The sequence below is a fragment of the Antechinus flavipes genome, chromosome 6, assembly GCF_016432865.1.
Source record: "Antechinus flavipes isolate AdamAnt ecotype Samford, QLD, Australia chromosome 6, AdamAnt_v2, whole genome shotgun sequence".
Lineage (NCBI taxonomy): Eukaryota > Metazoa > Chordata > Mammalia > Dasyuromorphia > Dasyuridae > Antechinus > Antechinus flavipes.
Genome location: NC_067403.1, coordinates 209,026,426 through 209,043,024, shown reverse-complemented (window position 1 = coordinate 209,043,024; position 16,599 = coordinate 209,026,426). Strand labels below are relative to the sequence as shown.

Sequence of the window (16,599 nt, the reverse complement as noted above, 5' to 3'; positions counted from 1 at the left end):
ATACTGCCAAAAATAATTTCTCAAGCATTGATGGAGAAAAGGTTGATCCTAGACTAAATTTTTCAACAATTTTCAACAAGTAATCTTTAGTGCATCTCTCAATTTCTTTCTTTTCTCATCTCTAATTTTTTTTCTTCTGAACCAGATTCAGTTGCTTATGTACTAACTCCTACCTGTGGGATTGATGTCTTTCCAGAATTGCACCCACAATTAAGATTGAATTTCTTTTCTTTTTTTTCTTTTTGGAGGAGGTTCAACTCAATGATTTTTAATTTTTTTCAAAAAGATTAAAAAAAAGTTTTTTTTGAAGGCAATTGAAGTTAAGCATCTTGTCCAGGATCATACAGCTAGGAAGTGTTAAGTATCTAAGGCTGGATTTGAACTCGGCTTTTCCTGACTCTATGGTTGGTGCTCTTCATCTAGCTGTCCCTCAGATCAGATTTCTTAACGCCATCTTCGTTAGCAATTACCCATCTTATTCACAAAATCACAGGATGACAGAATTGGAAAAGCTTTAGAGGTAATCTAGTCAAATTGATTTTCCAGTGAGAAAACTGAAAGCCTGGGAGTTTAAATGACTTATCCAGGGTCACACACAGAATAAGCATTAGAGCAAAATGTTCTATTTGCTACTCATCATGACTGGCTCCCATTTAGACCAACTCTCTCATTTTACATATGCTATTCTGAGAGATAAAATTATTTTTTCAAAGTCACACAGCTGTTGTCAGAGCTGAGACATGACTCCAAATACAGTATCCTTTACATCTTTGTAGATGCCTTCATGACTACAGTAGTGTGTGCATTTACTTTAAAAAACACAATTCTTCCAACACTCCTCTTTAAATTAAAAAAATATATATTTTTTTCTTCCTTCTATCTTTCCACCTCACCATTATGGACGGGGGAGAAAAAGAATACCTTTTCAACAGCTATGTATGGTTAAGCAAAATGAATCCTTGCATTGGTCATGCCCCCAAACTTATCTCCCTCTGTACTCTGAGTCCTGTCATCTGCCAGGAGGAGATGGAAAGCTTGTTGGACTGTGTGTACTCTGGAATCACAAATGGCTATTGTTCTGATTAGAGTCTGGAAGTCTTTAGAAGTTACATATCTTTATAATATTGATGTTTTTCTATGAATTGTTTTCTTGGTTCTGTTCACATCTCTCTACATCATTCATATAGATCTTTCTCTTCCTAAGTTTCTTTGAAATTGTCCCCTTTACACTTTTTTAAATAACATGGTAATATTATATCACATTGATGTACAATAATTTGTTCAACTATTCACCAAATGAGGAATATTCCTTAATTTCCTGCTCTGTCAGCACAAAAAAAAATTATGAATATTTTTGCATATGTGGAGTCTTTTCATTTACTTTGATTTCTTTAGAAGATAGACCTAGTAGTGATATAGGTAGATCAAGATGTAATGACTTCTGGAGCATAATTCCAGATTATTTTCCAGAATGACCCAACCAGTTATGGTTGGCAAAAATAGCAAGTTAAGCATCTTGTCCAGGATCATACAGCTAGGAAGTGTTAAGTATCTAAGGCTGGATACTAGCAAAAATGAATTGATGTACCTATTCTATCATAGTCCCTTCAACTTTGTCATTGGTCAACTTTGGGATATAAAGCAGTACTTTAGAATTTCTTTTAAGTGGAATTTCTATAATTGTTGAGATTTTCATTTTATATGAATTTGATGAATTATAAATATATAATTATTTGGAAAACTGCCTCTTCATATCACTTAACCATTTATCAATTGAAGAATGGCTTTTATTTTTATAAATTTAAATCAGTTCTTTGCTGATAACCCCCTTTCTTTCCCACTTTTTTCATTATAACTTTTGAGAATCTTGATCTTTTATTTCTATGTACGAGCTTTGTTATTTTTTCTGACTCTTTAAAATATTGTTTTGGGAGTCGATATAGTACTGAATAAGTTAATTTATGTAATATTATAATCTCTTATTATATTGGCTCAGCCTATGCAGGAACAATGAACTTTTCTCAAATGATTTAAGAGAGTTTTTATTTCTACAAAGAAGTTTTTATAGCTTAGATTGATTTAATTTCTAGATGATACTTGGAAGATATGCTTCCAATTATTTTATAGTTTTTATAATTAGTTTAAATGGGATTTCTCTTTCTAGGTCTTCTTGCTAGATTTTGTTGGTTACATGTGGGAATGCTGATGATTTATGTGAATCTACCTTAAATCCTGCATTGATGAAGTTGTTATTTCGGTTTTTTTGTTGACTTTCTACAGTTTGCTAAGTGCACCATCATATATTATCTGTAAAAAAGGAATAATTTTCTTTTCTTGTTTTCTCTTTTTGCTTATTACTTCAATTCATTTTTCTTACTTGATTGCTATAATTCCCATTTCTAACATTGTTAAATAGTAGTAGTGATAAGGACTTCCTTACTTTACACCAATTTTAATGGAAAGACCTTATATTTTATTCCTTGTGTGTGTTTGCTTTTGGATTTACATAAATATTATTTACTATGTTAAGGAAAATTTCATTTATTCATATAACCTCTAGAGTTTTTAATAGAAATGAAAGTTGAATTTTGTCAAAAGCCTCCAGCATATTTTATTATAATTGAACCTTTTAAAAATAATTTATATAAATGACAGTTGCTAGTTAAGGTACCCGTGGCCAATATTGGCTTAATGTGTTACCCTTTCCAGATAACATCTACAATTCAACATCCTATCTTAACTCAAAGGAGTGAAACCTATCAGAATTTAAGGTGCCTGGGCAGACATTGGAGATCAGGGAGCTTTTGGAAGATCTGTATCTTGGTCACCAACATCAACAGGTAAACATCTTTCTTGGAGAATGGCTCTAAAGATGTAATGTAGCCCGTTAATTTCAGTTGTATTCAACTAATACTATCTTATGATGTAATAACATTGAAGATCAGAGCTGAAATTTCAATGTCATAGGTTTGCCAATCATGGTCTATGCTTTGTAAAGTGAGCTTTCAGCAAAAGCTTGTGATCACTCAACATTCAATTAAAAATTGTACAGCATTACCCCTCCCTCTCATTTCCCCCTACATACCAAATAGTTGCCTGATAAATGCAGTTGGCAGTAGGATAGAAGCTGATTGGGTCACACTACAAGGAGGACAGAATAAGATGCATCCCTGACTGGATTCTACATGGTTACAAGTGGCCAGATGGGAAGCTGGAAACTTGGTGAGAAGAGACAGAGGTTTTGTTGTTTTGACAGAAATGGAAACAATAGTATGGATCATTGAGTCTGCTTCTTGGTAGATTTGTATTTCTGGTGTATTGGACATTAGTAAATCAAAATTAAATGACAGCAAATGGATCTGGGGAGTTTTGGGGGACAGGTTTAAGTTTGAGTTTCTGGAGAATCACAGCACTTGTATAGCCACTTCATCTGTTTATGTGAAAATTCGATCTAGTAGGAGAGGTATGTGTCTTTTTTAGGTTCTTGGTAGAAGAAAAGCTATCTTGTAGATGCTGCTGCTCAGGAAGTGCCAAATAATTCAGTGAATGAAAGAAGAAGGGTCCTTATTTTGAGAGGCTGCTGATTAAATTCTTGGTTCTTTAATTTTATACCACCAGGGGAACCTTTCAAGGGTATATAGAATCTTTCATATGCCCACTCAATTATGGCTCGTTTCGTGTGTCACAGTTGTTAAGCTTCTATACTTGGGAATAGATTAGGAGCAATCAAGGAAAATGTATGCTTTGGTTTTAGGAAGAGCAGCATGGCAGGGAGGAAGCATACTGGGACTGAGGACAGAAGACCTGATTTCAGTCCCAATTGTATCTCTTACTGTGACTGAGAGAAAGACACTTAACCTCAGCAACATACAAGGGGAGCAATACTATTCACACTAAATTACTACGAGGAAAGCACTTTGCAAACCTTAAATTACATACAACTAATAATAACATTTATATGGTACTTTTTTTTTTTAACAATGTGCTAGGCATTGTGCTAAATGCTTTACAAGTATTATTTCATTTGATATTAAAAATAATTACCTTAGGTTTGTGGTCTTTGCTGGATCAGCTTCTCAGTTTTTTTCTGACTTAAGTTATGTTCTTGATAGGGGAGATTGCCTGATTAGTAATCCTCCAGACAAATAAAGCACCATTGTAGTTTAGATTAACTTTTCTACTATTGATAGCTGTGAAAAATTTCATTATTTTTAAATGAATAATTAAAATAAAATACACTTGGAAGTGGTATCACCATATCTCCCTTTGGTTTAGTAGGGAAAAACAAATTATAATCAGGGCACTTGTTATTGTGTCATGTAAACTATTTATGATGAGCTACAGAATGTTTTGTTTTGTAATTGTGCTTGTAGTTTACATGTAGAATAAACAATTGGGTAATGATAGTCAGTCAGTTTTTATCATCCTCTGATGCCTTATAGCGGTATACAATTGGTCTTGGCTTCTGAAAAACTGTGAACCCTACCAGTAGAATGTAGTCTTGCAATAACCAGTAAATTTGAAAGGTTAGTGGTAACTAAGGGTTGAAGTGTGTGTGTGTGTGTGTGTGTGTGTGTGTGTGTGTGTGTGTGTGTGAGAGAGAGAGAGAGAGAGAGAGAGAGCAAGCACATAGTAGTAATTCATAAAGATTGTCTAGGAGGGCAGTGGAAAAGTTGCAACCCGTATCAGCAGAGGGCATGTCTACATTAATGAAGTCATGGATCCTTGAATTATTTTAATATTATGTACATAATTGAGAATCTAATTGCTTGAGTATAAATTTTCTCTTACTATATATTATGCTTCTTATTTCCTTTATAGCCCAAAGGTATAACAGAGTAGCTCTGTAGCTTGCTCATTAAAGGCAGAAAATTGACTTTTCTTAATTCTTGGTTTTTTTTTTTTTTGTGGTGGTTTTGTTTTTTGTTTTAGACCAATTTTAGAAATATTTGGTGCAAAAAGATGAAACCTATATTTGGAGTTATGTTATGGCTCTGCTACTCAGTATCTGTGAGACCTCAACTCTTTATTTTCCAACCTCAGTTTTCTTTGTGAAATAAAGAGGTAGAGTAGAGAATCTATCTGCAAGAATCAGATTTCATTCTTTGGACCTAGCATTTGTTATGTTTGGCTAAATAGAAGAGCAAGTCAATTTTTCATTTAGTTTTCTTTTTTCTTTCTTTTTTTTGCAAGGCAATTGGGATTAAGTGACTTGCCTAGGCTCACACAGCTAATAAATGTTAAGTGTCTGAAGCTGGATTTGAACTCAGGTCCTTCTGACTCCAGTGCTGGTGCTCTATTCACTCTATCATTTGGCTGCCCTGAAAGTCAATTTTAAATTATAGGACTGAGGAACAATTTGCAAAATTTGGAATATAAATTTGGAGCTGGAAAGGACTCGAGAAGTCATTTAATACTCCAACTTCCTTATTTTAAGGACCCAGAGAGGTTAATTAAGTGACTTGCCCAGCAATCACAGGGTTAGGGAGTATTTGGGCTGGGATTCATACTGAAGTCTTCCCAGCACTGTATTCATTATGCCAGGTTGATTCTGCTAGGAACTTTAGAAGTGATTCATTTATTTTAAGTTTCAAAAGTGAGCTAAAACATATGGGAATAAAAAAAAATACTGCGGCGAGCCATTTTATATGTTTCTTTAAAACGAATTTTGTATGTAATACGCATGACAACTTTGTTGTTTGTTGCAGAACTGTGCTGTTACACGGTATCAAACTTGAACAATGTGTTGATTTACAACAAGAAAATTGAGAAGGTAATAAAAGATTTCATCGATTAAGGTCTGCCTGCGAAGAATGATGTCAGGACTCAGATTTCTCCTCGATAGTGTCATAATTGATCTTTCCTGCTGCTGCAGGACATTTCTTAGGAAAGTAGAAAAATATTCAGCAAGATTGTTTTTATAGTGTTGAATTTAGTAATTTACCAAAGATTGTGATCACTTGGCTTTATTTTCAGATAAACTTAAATTAAAAAAAAAAAAAACTTCAAATAGCTCTAATTTTTTTTATGGTTATCATGGAAAGCAATTTCTCAGTGACTTTTAACAGTGGAAGGAGTAGCATTAGAATATGATGTTTTCTAGAATTTATCAAACCACATTGCAATATCCATTTTAGTAATATTTCTGAGCTGTGATTTCATATTCTTAATACATTATCTTCAACTTTAGTTGAAGTTACATCAGTTGATATAGTGACTTGCAGGAAAATACACAAAATATTATGAAGATTTTAGAACTTTAATTTTAAGGGATCCACATTTATATTGAAAAGCTCAAATGCAACTTTTAATTTCAATTTGACATGTTCAGAAGACAATATATTTGGATTTAAATCTGTTTTCTTAATTGGTCTTTCATTGATCCAATGAAAGATTACTATGAAATTGGTTCTTCTTGTCCTTAATACTGTTGTTGTTGTTATCACAACAATGACTGAAATTTATATGAGTTGAAAAAACATTTTCATTTACATTATTCCATTTTGTTGTCATCATCTTGTGAAGTATATAGTTCCAAAGGTATTTTATAATTGAAGAAACCCAGGGTTAAAGGGATCAAGAAGCTTATTAAATTACTTGTCCAATGACATAAGACTGAAAGGGGATTCATAATCTTTGATTCCAAGACCAGTAAATCCAGTACTCTTTTTTATTATAACACATGGTTGCTTTCATCCGAGGTAGCCATAATGATTTAATTGTAATGTGGAATGATGGCAGGTAGAGGAACCCTTCTATTGCATTAGCTTCATAGACTGTTAAGAGTTGGAAAGGAATTTAAAGACTATAAGGAGTAATTGAGAATCCTTTTCAAAAGATGGGGAAGAATGACCTCATTGACTTCTCAGGGAATATACATTTCAATTAAGAACTATTCAGTGACTGCCTTCTATGAACCTTGTGGGAATTACCAAAAAGTGTAATAAAAATTTGTATTTCTAAACTACTGTAGTGTTTACAAAGCATTTTTCTCACAAAGTTTGATGGTGAAGATCAATGCAATTATTATTAACACAATTTTATAGATAAGGAAATATTGATTCAAGTGTCATAGATGCCCCCCTCCCTCCCCTCATACTGGCTGAGATCTCTAGATTTTCTCTTGAGTGTTTTTTCCTCTCCACCCACACAATCCCCACTGTATTTTGGGCTCTCATTACCTCTTTCCTAGATTATATCAATAGTTTCCTAATTGGTTTTCCTGCCTCTCCTCATTCCAAGCTATTTTTCACACAAAGTGATTTACTTACAGGGTAGATCTGACCATATCACCCGCCCTCTCTCCCCTCCCCCCACTTCAGTAAATCCAGTGGCTCCCTTTTATAATTTCCTAGAATTGAGTATAAAGTCCTTGGATGGTTTGGCATTTAAAGCTCTTCACACCATGGAAACTTTCTACTTTTCCAGGCTCCTAGACTTCATTCTTATTCCAGCTATAATCTATTCATAATGGTCTACTTGCTGCTCCTTGTACATGACAACCTCATTTTTCCCATCACTGCACCTTTGCACTGACTGTCCTGCCTGCTTAGAATGCTTTCCCCCTTCACCTCTGCCTCTTAGGACCTTGGCTTCCTTCAGGATTGAGTTTAGATGCCACCTTCTGCAGGAGTCTTTCCCATTTTCTTGCCAATAAAACCTCTCTCTCAGGTTATCTTCTATCACCTTTGAATGTATCTTGGATGTGACACTTATTTACATGTTTTCTCTACCATTAGCATGTAAGCTGCTTAAGACCAAGGACTATTTTTGCTTAGTACAGTGCTTGGCACATAATACATTTTAATGTTTGTTTATTGGTTACAATGCTTATCAAAATGCTTATTTCTTAAAATTAATTTTAAAATTGTAATTGACACATATTTTAAACATTTTTCTTGGCTATTTTCTGGTAATGTGATCCAAATTATTTTTTATTTTTATATATTTTTAAATTTTATTAAAGCTTTTTATTTACAAAACATATGCATGGGTAATTTTTCAACATTGACCCTTGCAAAATTTTTTGTTCCAAATTTTTCCCTCCTTCCTCCCAACCCCTCCCCTACATGGCAGGTAGCCCAATACATATTAAATACATTAAAATATATGTTAAATCCAATATATGTATATATATTTATAATATATAATAATATATATAATATATAATAATATATATAATTTATCTTTTACACAAGAAAAATCAGATCAAGAAGGAAAGAAAAAACCTGAGGAAAAAAACAAAATGAAAGCAGACATCAATAGAAAGAGTGAAAATGCTACGTTGTGGTCCACACTCATTCCCACAGGTCTCTCTCTGAGTGTTGATGGCTCTTTTTATTACTGAACAATTGGAACTCATTTGAATCATCTCATTGTTGAAGAGAGCTGTGTCCATCAGAATTGATCATCTATAGTCTATAGTTTTGTTGTTGCCGGGTATAATAATGTGATCCATTATAAACCTATGAATATTCTTTAAATAACTCAAATGGTGTCTCCATCCTGAAGCCTCCCTGCTTCTCCTAGCACTAATATCCACACATTTTGTTATTGATTAATACTCTGTAAAATGTACAACACAATGACATGTAGCATTGTGGTTTATCAGGCCCTGAACTCTGACCCAATAGATCCAGGCACAAATTGATTGAATAAATCTCTCATTAATAATCTTTATTACTCTCTCACCATCCCATCTTAACTAACCCAACTGGGAACAACAACAACAACAAAAACTCACTAGAAGCTATGTTTAGTTAAAACAAATTTCCACATTGACCATGTCCAAAAATATCTGTCTAACTATGCACTCAGAATACTTCAGTTCTCTGTCAGGAGGTGGGTAGCATGTTTCATCATTTATCCTCTGGAATTATGGTTGATCATTTCATTGATAAGAGCTCCTAATTCTTTCAAAGTCATTTACTTTTACCACATTGTCATTATACAAATTGCTTTCCTGGTTCTCTTCACCCTACTCTATATCATGTCATGCAAATCTGGATTTCTCTGAGATTCTCTCCTTCATAATTGCATTACATTCCCGATTCATGTATCCCCTTTAATATTTATTCCCATTCTTTGCTACCTCAAAAAAGCTATAAATACTTTTGTTTGTACATCCCTAGATTTCATTTTGCTTAATCTCTTCCTTAAGATAGCTTCTCTCTAATTTCTTCTCCCCTATTCTCTACTTTCTTTCTTATTTCCATGTTGAGTAAAATGTACGTCTGTATTTAATTCTGTGTGTACTTATATGTGTATATATATTTTTAACTTTGAACAATTTAGAGGAGAAGGTGAAGTGTCAAGCACCTTCTACCCCTTCTTCTTGATTGTATATATATCTACTTGTGTACCCTGATTATGTGAATTAATTTTCCTCAACCTTTCAATTCTCTTGCCCCTTGTCTCCTGTTCCCCCTGCATGTCGCCCAAATGTATCCCTTTTCCGTTGTCTTTCCATTCTTAAGATCATCAACACTTACAAAACCACTTGTAGGCCTTGGCTAATTGGATTCGTACTATGATCCTTTATGATATAACAGTTTAGTGGGAATACCTGCATCATCTCCCCATATTAGAATGTAAGTAATTTATCCCCATTTAATCTTTTATTAGTGTTTATTCTTGTTTTCTCTTTTATATTCCTCTTTACTCCTGTGTTTGTACTTCAAAGTTTCTATGCACTTGTGGTCTTTTTTTTTTTTTTTAATCAGGAATGCTTGTCTTCTATTTCATTAAAGATTCATTCAATTTTTTTCCTCCTCTCCCTCTCCCTCCCCCCATACTATTGTGCTCAGTTTTGTTGAGTGGTTGTAAGCCTATATCCTTTGCTCTTTTTGAATATTGTTTTCCAAGTTTTCTGTTTCTTTATAGTGATGGCTTCAAAATCATGTGTGATTCTGATTTTTATCCTCTTGGTTTTGGTTGCTTCCACTAAATTTTCTTTGACTAAGAAGCTCTAGATTTTGACTATGAGGTTTCCAGGAATTTTTTTGGGTATTTCTTTTAGGAGGTGACTAATTGTTTTTATTTGTACTTTGCTTTCTGATTCTAAGAGATCTAGGCAGTTTTCTTTTGTTGTTTAAAAAAATTGGGGCCAGCTAGTTGGTGTAGTGGTAGCGCACCAGCCCTGAAGTCAGGAGGATCTGAGTTCAAATCCAACCTCAGACACATAACACTTCCTAGCTGTGTGACCCTAGGGCAAATCACTTAACCCCAATTGCCTCAGCAAAAAAAAAGAACAAGAAAAAAGAAACAAAAAAAATTGTTATGCCTTTTCCGGTAGACCAATGATTCTTAAATTTTCCCTCCTTGAAACGTTTGACTTTGCTATGAAATGTCTTATATTTTCTTGTATTTTTTCAGTCAATTGGTTTTGTTTTGATATATACATATGTATATATATATTTTTGCCTCAGGGATTCATTAGTTTCTATCTGGTCCACTCTAATTGGACCAAATTTGGATCTAGGATCTGACTGCTTCAGCAAGATTCTTATGCCAGACTATTCATTTGTTTTCTAATTCTTTCCTTTCCTTTCTTTTCCGTTTTCCCCTCAGGTGCTCTGATTTAATTTATTTTTATTTAATTTTAAACTTTATTTTAAATATTCATTTAAAAAAGATTTTAAGTTTCAAATTCTTTTCCTCCTGCTTATCTTTCTCCCACCCACTGAGAAAGCAAGTAATATATTTATATATGCAAAGTAATGAAAAATTTATTTTTATTATTAGCTGTGTTGCAAAAACAAGACAATAAAAAGCAAGAAACATAAGGTGAAAAAAGTTTGCCTTTGTGCTCAGACTTCATCAGATCCCTCACTGGAAGAAGATAGCATTTTTCACCATGGGTATTTTGGAATTGTCTTGGGATATTGATTGTATCAATCAGAATAGCTAAGTCATCAATAGTTGATCATACTATTACTGTGTACAATGTTCTCCTGGTTCTGCTCATTTCGCCTTGCATCAGTGCAGATTTTTCTGAACTAGGCTTTCTTTCCAGGTTTTTCTGAAGCCATCCTTTATGAAATCATCATATCTTACAACACATTTGTATTCTACAAGTGGGAGACAAAGCTGCTAGTTGACACTTGTCCATGTTGCAGTTTTCCTGTATGGATTTTGCCATGGGTCTTTAAGATATTCTTGTCCTCATACAGAACCTTTCTCTGTACATAGAGCCTTTCTCTATTCACAGAGCACTGGAATGTTCTATGCATGGTATGCTCCCGGCCACATTTGTCCCCAGTGTCCACAGACTTTTCTGCCTTGTTTCCCTATGCTGAGTATGCTGGGAGGTGTACAATGTGACTATTTCTGGATTTTTTCTTAATGAACATTTGGTCTTGTCTATTTTTAAAAATTTGTTTGATGGAGTTTTATAGAGAAAAGCTCACCAATAATAATTTTATGACTTCTATTCCCTGTTCAATGTTTTCCTTAGGATCATTAGAATCTGATTAGTTTTGCTTCTCCATAAAAATTTCAGTTCTTCTAGAAGAACCCAGGCTAATAAAAACGTCAAAAATAGAATAATTTTATTTTTAAAAGGAATAAGCACATCTTAGACTTTAGCAAAACAACAATAGGGAGAGCCAATCCTATCCTGAGGAGTCCTATTTCTTGGGCTCAAGATTCTGCACAGTAATTAACATTTGTGGCACTATAAAAGGGATTTGTAGATTTTTACAGAAGCTATAGGTGTAATGCTTCTTTCTACTTATCTTCATTCTGGAGTCTCTGCAACTTTCTTGCCCCAGAATATCTGTTTCTTCACAGAGTCCCTGCAGCAGAACATTTGTTCTACTCTAGCTCTACTCTAGTTCTACTCTAGCTTGGGTCTCCCAATCCATTCTCTGTTGGCATAGATTGCCTTTTAACTTTTCTTTCCAAAAAGTACTTGCCTTGTCTTGCTGTGGTCACAACTGCGGCTGCTCATTCTATGATTTCTGCTGCTGCCTTCTACTTTATGCTTTTTCTTTCTTTCTCTTAGAGGTGCTGCTTGCAATGAGAAAGTATCTACCTGTCTTTGCAGCCTACCTGAACCTCCAGCCCCATCCTGTCCATGAAAGTACACCTTAAGCAGCATTGAATACCTCCCTATATATTTTTCTCAGCCAGCTACCTTAACCCTCACTTCTTACTGAGTTAGAACTGCAGACATCCCTTTCCCCTTCCCTGCCTCAGGGCTTGATCAGGTGCCTCTCAGAAATATTTGAGGAGGAGTAGATTGGGAAAATTAATACTGTAGCTTTCCACTTGCCTTTCCATCTCCTGTCATGATCCTGTCATCTTCCTCCCAGTCTTGTGACTAGGACCAGCCCATGCAAATTACTCTGGGTTCAGAAGAGCTTCAAGGAAGCTCTAGAAACTCGAGGGAAAGGGGGAAAGAGAACACTCAACACTTAAATGGGTGTTCCAGAGCAAAAATGCTTGACCTATACCAATAAGTACCTGTTAGTGACTTTCCATCTACTGGAATGTAAGCTTTAAGAGGTCAGAGACAACATCTCAAATATAATTTTTGTGCCTCCTTCTTAGTATGGTTGAGCAGTATATTGCTTTTAGTAAATCATCCTTGAATATATGTTGAATTAACAATAGGACTGGCCAACAAGACATTGTACAGACTATTTAGTAATAACTTCAATTTCCACTAGAGGTCACACTCTTCCCTGACAACATTACCTAAGTGGCCTGATCCTGGAGAAAATAAATATTTGAGCATACAGTGCTACAGAAAAGAAATAGGTTATAAAGGAAAGACCATGGAATGATTTTCTGATTGAGCAACATAATCGAAGACTATTTTGTCATAGAAAAAGTATATTTGTTGACTATCAGTTTGAATACTGGTTCCAAGACTACAATTGTGGAATTGAGTGAAGATTAGCTCCCATGAGATATAGTCTGGCAGAGAAAAGGCCAATGACCTTGACCTTTGTAGTCTAACCACACATTAAACATTAAACCAGTCTAGGGTTACCAGTACTCCCAATTTCTGTTCTTAACTCATTTAATCCAATCAAGGACTTAACCTGTGTCCAGAGAATAATGGAGTAATGAAATTATGCTGCCCATTCAAAATGTGTTTCCCTAGAAATTTGAAGAACTTGACACTAAGGATTTAAAAAAAGCACAAAGGCTCATTTTTCTTCTTCATTACTGGCTTTCAAGGATTGAAAATGATATAAGGATTTTAAAAGTTTTTATTTATTTTTATTATTTTGATATGAGGTTTAAATAACTATAAAAACAAATTCACAAAACTTAATTATGGTAGTAGTGCTATCTTTAAGATAATCTTAGGGAGTCAATTTGATCTGTCATATTTAGTAAGTGAGCCAGTCAGTCATCTAGCATTAAATAGCTGCTATATGCCAGGTACTCTGCTAAGCACCCAGGTTACCAAAAAACCAAACAAATAACCATCCTTGCTCTCAAGGAGCTCACAGACTAATGGGAAAGACAACATGGCAAACAACTTTCGGTAAACAAAATTTATACAGGATAAATCTGAGGCGGTCTTAAAGGGAAGCCACTGGAATTAAAGGATCACGAATCGGTGGGATTTTAACCGGGACCTCAGGGAAGTCAGGAGCCAGAGATGATGAGGGGAGAACATTGAAAGCATTAAAAACAACCAATGGAAATGAACACAGTCAAGAGATGGAGAGTCCTGTGTGAGGACCATTAAAGAAATTGATGATATTAGTTTGCAGAATACATGAGGGAGAGTAAGATTTAAGAAGAATGGAAAGGGAGAAAGGGGCAAGTTATAAAGAGCTTTAAAAGTCAAACTAAAGATTTTTATATTTGATGCTAGAGATAATAAGGAATAACTAGGACTTATTGAATGAGTGAATGAGTGACGGGGTGTGTGTGTGTGTGTGTGTGTGTGTGTGTGTGTGTGTGTGTGTATTGTGACATGGTCAAACCTGAATTCTAGGAAGATTACTTAGGAGAAGAAGATGGACTGGAGTGAGGAGATTCTTGTGGCTATTGCATTAGTTGAAACACGAGATACCTCATGGGTTACATTCCTATACCAGAGAGGTGGTGGTGTCCCAGAAAAGAAGGCATATATACATGAGATGTTACAAAGATAAAAAAAAAAAAACAGAACTTGGTGTTAGGTTGGATAAAGGGTGTGAAACAGAGTGCTTAGGGGAGGATAACACTCAAGTTGTGAGCCTGAATGACCAGTGGTTTGGTAGTACCCATGATAGCAGTAAGAATGTGAAGAAGAGGATTTTGGGGAAGGGAAAAGATAACGAGTTCCATTTTGGACAGGTTGAGTTTTTAAGACATTTATGTGACATACAGTTTTAGATGTCTAATAGGTAGTTGGCAATGTCAGATTGGCTGTTGGAAGAGATATTAAGGCTTGCTCTGAGGATCTGAGAATCACCAGCATAGAGATGATAATTGAATCCATGGGAGCTGATGAAATTACTAATTGTAATAGTGAAAAGGGAAAAGAGGGCCCAAGCAGAGTTTAGGAGTGGATTACTCTGAGGAGATAGAAGACATAGATATTTGATTTCTTTATTGTGGATTATCCTGGTCTCTTTCTTGGACTTAAGAATCAGATTTCAGGTGGTTTATAACTTGGATAAGAAGAAAAAATCTTTATTTTTACTATACCCCTACTTGAAATTTAACGTTTTCTTCTCTTTTATGAATTGTTAACAAATAAAGCCTTTCTGAGAAGGGATATTTCACCAGACTTCCAAAAGAGTCTTGATACAAAACAGGTTAAGATGCTCTGTTCTAGAGATAAACTTGACTGTAATTATGTTGAATATGTTGTGTGAGAGTGAATTGTCTTTTTTTTTTTTTTTTCCTGAGGCAATTGGGGTTAAGTGACTTGCCCAGGGATCATAGCTAGGAAGTATGAAGTGTCTGAGTCGAATCTGAACTCAGGTCCTCCTGACTTCAGGGCTGGTGCTCTATCCCCTGCACTACCTAACTGCCCCCAGAATGAATTGTCCAGGATGACTTGTAAACCTGGTTGACTGGTGTTGGAGTTCTTGTTCTTCTTTATAAATAATAATATAAGAAGGTTCTCTCTTGGGGAGGAAGGTAGGTTTCTCAGGGAGGTTTTCTTGGAGGCAGTCTTAGTATCAGTTCAGATCAATAATTACCCCAAATGCAGCCAGCTGGTAAAAATACAAACATTTATTTTCTCCTTCCAAAGTAGCCTGCTTAGTTGAGGCTTCTCTCTCTGCTTGTGGTTCCAAGAGCTCCCTCTGAATGTCTCCAAATCCAAAGGTTTTGTCCTTCAGCCTCTGCCTCTGCTTTCTTCAGCCTCCAGCCAGCACAAAGATGGAATGAATTTCTTGTCTCCTTCACTTGGGGCTCGGCTAGCTTTCTGGTGAGTCTTTCAGACCAGCTTGGTCTCAGTTGGGGAAATGCAGGAGCCCAGCCACCACAGAGAGCCTTCTCAATCTCCCGCTCAACTCTCGATTCGTAGCTTCTTCCTCTCAAAACTCTTCTTCCACTACCAGCCAGCCAAGTGGAAAACTATTCAAATTAATCTCTCTTCACTGGCTTATATATGACTCTTCTGAAAGAATGGGATTATGGGTTTCCTCCCTTAGTGCTCTCTGGCCTTAAGAGCTTCAAGGGAGGTGTGAATTCAGATATCTCATACTAAACCCTGAAATTTCCCAAACCTGTGAACTCCAATGAGTAAAGGTGCAAACACAAGCATTGTATCAATTAGTTCTACTTAGTACCTTGTTTCAGGTTCTGGCCAAAACATCTTATAAGAGCAGATCAATAATCTATCAACTCTAATGAGTTAGCAGTTTGTAAAGATTCCAACGGGCTGGAAAGCTGCCTTTGACAGAAACTGGGAAATCCAGAAGAGGTGTTGATTTTGGTGTATGTGTATGGGAGGGGGAGGAACTCTATTTTGGATGTATTGTTTGAAATGTCCATGAATATCCTGTTTAAAATGTCAGATAGTGTTTTGAGGTTGGAGAAAAGATAAGAAACTAAATACTTTTGTAGATTTGGGGATGATGATAATGGAACCACTGGGAATTGAAGAGATCACTAACTGTATAGAAAGAAAAGAGAAAATATCTACCAAAGATGCTAGGAATAACACCCATAGTTCAGTGGGTTGTGAATAGCATTCACATTTGAAAAAAAATGCTCTAGTTCTTAGACATCTGTTTACCTGCCTTATAAGGCACTTATTATTAAATATTTGTTGATTGTTCTACACCTAAGCAGCTTCCAGAGTGGCTTAAAGCCAGCCATCTTGCTAGCTTTTCCTGCCATTTATAGAGGTATAATCACCTGGAACATGATCACCAGGGAGCAGTCTAGGAGAGGGCAGGACAAGAAGCCTGAATATGCAGGAAGTTGTCTAAGGGATATGGCATCGTGTTTAAATCCATGGTGATCACCTCACATTCACTGAGCTAATATTTGTTTCCAATTGTTCCTTTCCGATTGATCATCTCTGAAGGTTGTATGGGAAGATATGGATGAGAGGGATACAGAATGAGAAGTCTTACATGGATTATAATCTGAGGGGAGGTAGATATGTCCACAACCGTGAATTATGAATCT

The 16,599-nt window shown here is 35.4% G+C and overlaps 1 protein-coding gene across 5 annotated transcripts in view; it reads left to right on the top strand.

The window, feature by feature from the left end:
- The window catches only part of STK33 (serine/threonine kinase 33), a 243,098-nt gene that overhangs the window by 32,326 nt on the left and 194,173 nt on the right, over positions 1-16,599 (top strand). The window contains exons 2-3 of one of the 5 annotated variants that reach the window (XM_051964324.1): positions 2,710-2,840; positions 5,709-5,773. The exons of 3 other annotated variants lie outside the window; for them this stretch is intronic. The gene's annotated coding sequence lies outside the window, so the exon portion shown is untranslated. The remainder of the gene's footprint in view (positions 1-2,709; positions 2,841-5,708; positions 5,774-16,599) is intronic. One more of the 5 variants, XM_051964323.1, reaches the window with a different exon arrangement.